The 6133-nt window shown below is 34.8% G+C and overlaps 1 protein-coding gene and 1 long non-coding RNA gene across 4 annotated transcripts in view; one reads left to right on the top strand and one right to left on the bottom strand.

Annotated features, from left to right (window-relative positions):
• Positions 1 to 6133, top strand: part of LOC117172749 — a 41956-nt gene that overhangs the window by 20172 nt on the left and 15651 nt on the right. The window lies entirely within an intron of this gene.
• LOC117172750 lies at positions 2164 to 3600 on the bottom strand. Its single transcript, XR_004467056.1, has 2 exons — positions 3495 to 3600; positions 2164 to 2981 (listed from the first exon to the last, which is right to left on the bottom strand). It is a non-coding gene; the product is annotated as an uncharacterized LOC117172750 (long non-coding RNA).

The following is a 6133-nucleotide window of genomic DNA, read 5'->3' on the forward strand; positions in this document are numbered from 1 at the left end:
CCTTCAACACCAAATCGTGGATTTTATTGATGATTTCGGGAGTACTTGCTTCTACGGGCCTTCCTGAACGTGGTTCGTCACTTATTGATGTACGACCACGCTGACGTCGGAGTGGTGCTGACTGAAAACAGACGATTTGGAGCGATTCGCGCGCCATCTGTTGGTCATTCTAAGGACTTATTGAACTACCCTCGTATATACTGTAAATCGTTTATAAGCTGATACAAAATATTGTCGGGATTTATGAGAATTTTAAAAACACAAATAAATAAGTGATTCTTATATTTATTTCATATGTTTTTATTTAATAAAACCTCATATCTGATAAGATACAAAAGTTTTTAAACATTAGTTTAATGGTACTTAAATACTAGTTAACATTACTTTTCAAGCTTAGTTAAATTCTACTTTAACAATAGCTTAACGTTACTTTAACGTTACTTTAACATTAACTTTCAATATATATTCATTATTAATCATTTTGTATGAATCAAAATGGTTTATTTATAGAAGGCGAAAACTTTAAATTATAAAAAAAATATGTCTGTTTCAATATCCATGCATATAATGAATTGCAATAATATAAATTGATGGAAACGATACATTTTTCAGGGTAGCTGAGAATAAAATTTAGAAACAAGCAAGGAAAATATTAAATTAATCATTATAAATCAAATTTGCACATTATTTTGCAATAACTGAATAAGCCATCCCGGGCCGAGGTACAACAATGAATGTAATATACATTTTACATAATAGTGTTGAACTTAATGTATAAAAATTCGCCTTTTGAAAAAAATCGAGGGCGAAGCACAAGATACGTGATGAGAATGTGTTCGTAGAAGTCGAAGGAGCTTTAACAAAAGATAATTCGCAATCAACAAATTACAATTTTGTCGATGCTATGACCTTTAATTTTAATAAGTTTGTGCACAAATGGGGGGAAGTACAAAGACCGAGCATACAGCGTGCAAGAACCAAAAATCGCGCACTCTAGACGCGCTGCAACTTGAAAGCTGTACAACGTGACGCGCAGCGGGCAGATTGTTTTTCTTCACAATAAAAAAGAATATTAAAAATTACGATAAATGCTAAAATTATAATAAAAAACAATTATTATATTAAAGTGTAGCAAAATAGAGTAATATTTTACAATTTACAAAATAATGAAATGTATCCTTTGATCCGAACTCTTGAAATGTAAGCTAATAACTTGTTTCAGAGAAAATTTCCATTAATAAGTAGGCATCATACTAAAAAAATTTAGCGGTCGCCCATAACTAATACATTTAGGTGTTCTATACATTTCTAATCAATAAATATATTTTAGAATGCATCGGAAACACATGAATTTAAAATTCCGTAATGTAGTTGATTACAAGAATATTCCTTTCACTTTTACTTCAATATGCATAATTTATTATTCATATTTAAAACATTTTTTTAAATAGAATTCAAAACATGCATGACGGTATTTATTAGGAATACTATGGATAAAAAGAAATTGGAGGGCGCCTTCTATTTTACTGGTATTACTTATAGAAGTACGAGTGTGAATCGTGGATATTCTTTTTACTCTTCCCATCGCAATCTAACATATATTTATTTGTAAAAAATATAATCTTTTTGGGGCGCTTTGACATGGCTTAGGGGGCGCCAATCAAGAGAGGCGCACCCGGGGGTTCCCTGCTGCGCCCTCACGCCAGTCCGCCACTGCTAATCTTTTGTAAAATGGCGCTGTCATCCTTTTGCACACATGCTTTTTCCGCTAGGATACAAATACTTCTAATATCTCATCACCTCGCTCCTCTACTACATTTTAGCTAATACATTTAAATCAGAAATAATATTTTGTTAATTTTTATAGAATATATGCGTCTTGCATTGCTAATTTCTTCTTTTTTTTTCAAGTGAAAATGGACGAGACACTGGTGATTAGCGAAGGAAAATTCCATGTGTTCAGTTGTCATAATCAAATAATTTGAAATACAAGGCTTTCAGGCGAACATTACAATTATTAAAAATGTATACTGTGGACAAATTTGTATAAAATAACAAAATATTTATTATCTTCTATGATTTTAATAAAAGAACGATTTTTGTCTATAAATTTCTTAAATTTAGTGAAAATACATTGACTCTTTAATTATAAAAAATTCAATAATTTTTTAAAATATTCATTTAGCTATTAAAATTAGCGTCGTAATGGTTTATGTTTGCGCCTTTTTATTAGAATTTAAATGTGAAAAGAATAACCCATGGTGTAGAGGTAAAATCGAAAGATAAAGCTCTGTGTCATATTACATCCATTTATATCTTTAATCCACAAGTACATTTTTCTCGTTATAAAATATTATTTTTGAGGCGTAGTCAAATAAAAATATTAAAACTAATCAACACTAAAATGATTACTACTTGCAATCATTTACTCGAAGAACAGTTACAACTAATCCAAACAAGTAGTTTTTACATGATTCAAAGGAAACATTGATTTTTATTAAAATTGAATTTTTAAGATCAGAAAATTTTGGATAACAAAAACGATAAAATCAAAAGAAATTACAATATTATTCAATTGTTTATTTAATTCCGTCCCAAATTAAAGAACATTTTTAACTTAAGAATAGAAAAGTAATTTAGAAGAAAACCAAGACAAAATAATGTCTAAATATTATTATTTAAATAAAAAATTAAGAACTAAACGCACGGAAATAATTCCTCGGCAGTAGTTGTATTGTTGTATTGTTGTTATTCATTCGTTTCGCATAATTGCCGGGCCTTTTTTTTAAGTGCTCCCGAAGATGGTCCGGTGCACTACAGCGCATGCGTCAAGCAGAGCTCTTTTTGGGAGAACTAGTTCGGGGCGTCCGCTGCGCCAAAATCGGTATAGCAACTGTGTCAAACCTACGCACATCTGTTTTACAGTAGGCGGCGCTGCTCTTGTGCCAAAATTCTTTCCGTGTAGCCAGTAATTCGTGTAACTAATAAACAAATATATCCTTTTTTCCTGCTATAAAATAATAACAAAACTAGAAACTATATTAATCAACAGTGATTTCATTAACTTATAGACTTAAAAAATAGTTATATTATACATTATGTCTATAAACGATTGAAATTAATGTTGACTCATATTATTTATTTATTTTTTTATGTATTATATCATAGTGGAGAAAAAGGAAATATTGGTTTTCTTTTGAGCGAGGGCGGGTGTCGACATAAAAAACTATGTACAGTCAGAAATACGAAATATTCTTTTACTGAAGCACTTTGTCAAATTTAAGTTGATATAAGTTTGTGTCAGCTTGAGTCCACGTATAAATTTGGCTATTATCCGCCTTAACTTGTTGACCGTTTACCTTTAATGCACGCACCCAATATTTATCCTCATATTTTTCTAATGCGCAAACCAGTTTATCATCAGCACCGTGTATCAGCCCGAAAGGGTCATCATTGTGCCCATCACTTATCAGTATATCTAAATCATTGCTTACTCTGTAAAAGATGCCCAAGCTGTCTAGAAGTGTATATGAACCTTTCTGGAGAATTTTGTCATTGTACTGTGAACTTAATTCTGAAAAAGAAATAGAATTAGATTAATTTTAATACTTGAAATACTAGAACGGGCATCGGAGTCTTTCACCTATTCCCGTGTGACTCCCTTTTTGCAATTCCCATCTTTTTTTACATAAACTTAAAAATGAAAATACAATATTGGAATTGTCAGCGCTGAAGGCTATAAATTTTCCGGGAGGCGGCACCGAACGCTAGGGTGGAGCGAAAAAATAAAAAGTAGGCTTTTCGAAACAGCTGAGTGCGAAAAAGTTGTGAACCGATATATCTAAGAACATATTAAAACTTCAGCCCGATCTTATAATATCTTCTGCCTCCGAAAACTCCTCGAAAATGTGCAATTTTAACGAAAAATTGTATTTTTTGCTAAAAAATGTTAAGTGTTAATAAAAATTATAAACTATAGGTATAAGTACATTTTTATGTTAAACAATGTTTTTCGTGGTAAAGCTACCTGTTTATTATGTTTGGACAAGTCTAGCATGCTGTATTTAATGTGTTGCCCAGCCCAAATGAGACCATATTATAAGCTAATAAAGGATTTCACCATTTTCATTAGTCATTTCTAGTATTACATTTGTACAGCTCTCAGCTCACAGAATTCGAAGATTCAGTGACTCAGAACTCACCTCGTGAACGTGGCTGTACTCCGAGATCCTCCCACACCAGGCACCCAACCTGATACCATTTAGCATAGTGTAAGTTAAGAATTGTTAACACGGATTCTCAAAACAGTGAAATTTAAATGCCGTTGAATGGCATTGTAATCACATACCGTTTCGGTATCACGGGTACTCATAAATATCCTGTTAAGAACTTGTATTGGTTTTTTGTGTTCCAAATCGGCATTTGTGACCGCGAAGGCAATTTTGCGAGTATCAAACCATGTCGCTGTTCCTCCCCATAAACATGAGTGCCTGCATCCGTAACAACTTGTCACGGATGTCTATCGGCATGTCTGCCAACAGAGGCGGCTCAGTGATGGAGGTCCCAGTTCAAGATATCAGATCAATGTAATCAGGTGCATCAAAATCAATCTTAGGAACTCTAAAAGACCTAAGCCTAATGGTTCCATCTTGTATTTCAGACATTCTGTATTTTAAAATGCGACATCTTGTAAGCTCCCTGACATGGGTCCTCTCGTCAGAGATCATCGCAAGCAGCAAGTTTCCTGGGTGGCAAAAAGCTGTTCGTTTGAATCACCCTATCAACAACTTTCCTCTGGTCTTCAGGGAGAAACCGCGAGTATCGAATTAGAGACCACACATGCCAGGCACCTTTCGTGTAAGCTGTTTTAGAAAGAACTAAACGATCTTGAGAGGAAGGAAGTTCCTGCCTTTTTGAAGTCGATGGGGAGAAATCATCATCGTCAGTATCACTCTTGGTCGGACACTCAATACTACCATGATTGCTATTCTCATCGGCTGGAAAATCTACTTCCCTGCCTCTGGAAGTACCATCTGGCAACTTTAAAAGTCGGGCAGCTTCCTGTGTTTTCCTAGCCTCCCTCTTTTGAAGAACAGCGGTTGTTTCTTTGTCAAGAGTACCGATGACCATTTTTCGGACTATTCTCTGATCAATAAGAAACGCGTGTTCACTCTGTGGAACTTTTCTCTCTTTGGAATAAGAGCATAAAGCAAGGTATGAACATTTGCAAGAGCATATGTCGAAAAGGCTTGTTTGCGCATGTAATTTAAAACTTTCAATAGTTTTGGCAACTTTATTGCAGCTTTAAAGTTTGCTATATGACTTCGTGATGGTTTTATATTTTGCATGATAAGCCTTTAACATTTGTACAACTCATTTATGCGTAACATGTATTGATGCTTTTTCGTACACGGAAATAATCTCTTTCGCTATGTTTTCAGCAATGTCAGAAAACAAGGGTTCTTTTTTTCCCTCTTCGGGAGCTAAACGTTGCCTTTCGAAAGAACAGCCTTTGATAACATCTTCATACGTAGGAAGTTTAAAAGAAGACAGTTCTTCTGGACCACCAAGCAGAGGGCAGTTGAACGTCGAACGACTTTTAAACTTCGACGAAGTTGCCATTGCAACTATGAATAACTGCAGAGAAGAGAAGGAAATTACACCTGGCACCAGTTAGCAACATCAGATTGAACAGAAGTATGAAAGAGGAAGATACAGCAACAAGAATATAACAGAAGCGCCAAATAAGAAATTTTAGGAACAAAAAGTGTACTTTAAGCCTAATATAAACAAATGAGAAAAAGTACACTAGGAAGACAACGTGGTTTAACAAAAAGACTATTACATAGAAGAACAACGATAGCTCTTAAATTCCGTAAAGTCAGCGAATATCATAAACGAAAAAGGATGCGACCCGCTACCCTACAGAAAGCTTCGTGCTCTAGCTTTGTCCCGACAGGTTTCGACGTGAATCAACAGAACCAACGCACGCAACGAATGAAGCCGTCGGACCGGCGCCGCGGCGTGGCAACCATAGACATATAAAGTCTAGACCAACAGTCTCTTTGATCCGCCGACGCTCCTGTTTAGAGAGAGAGAGAGAACGAGTCGAGCGAGGAGTGCCGTCTCTTTC

Source organism: Belonocnema kinseyi, chromosome 5 (genome assembly GCF_010883055.1).
Source record: "Belonocnema kinseyi isolate 2016_QV_RU_SX_M_011 chromosome 5, B_treatae_v1, whole genome shotgun sequence".
Lineage (NCBI taxonomy): Eukaryota > Metazoa > Arthropoda > Insecta > Hymenoptera > Cynipidae > Belonocnema > Belonocnema kinseyi.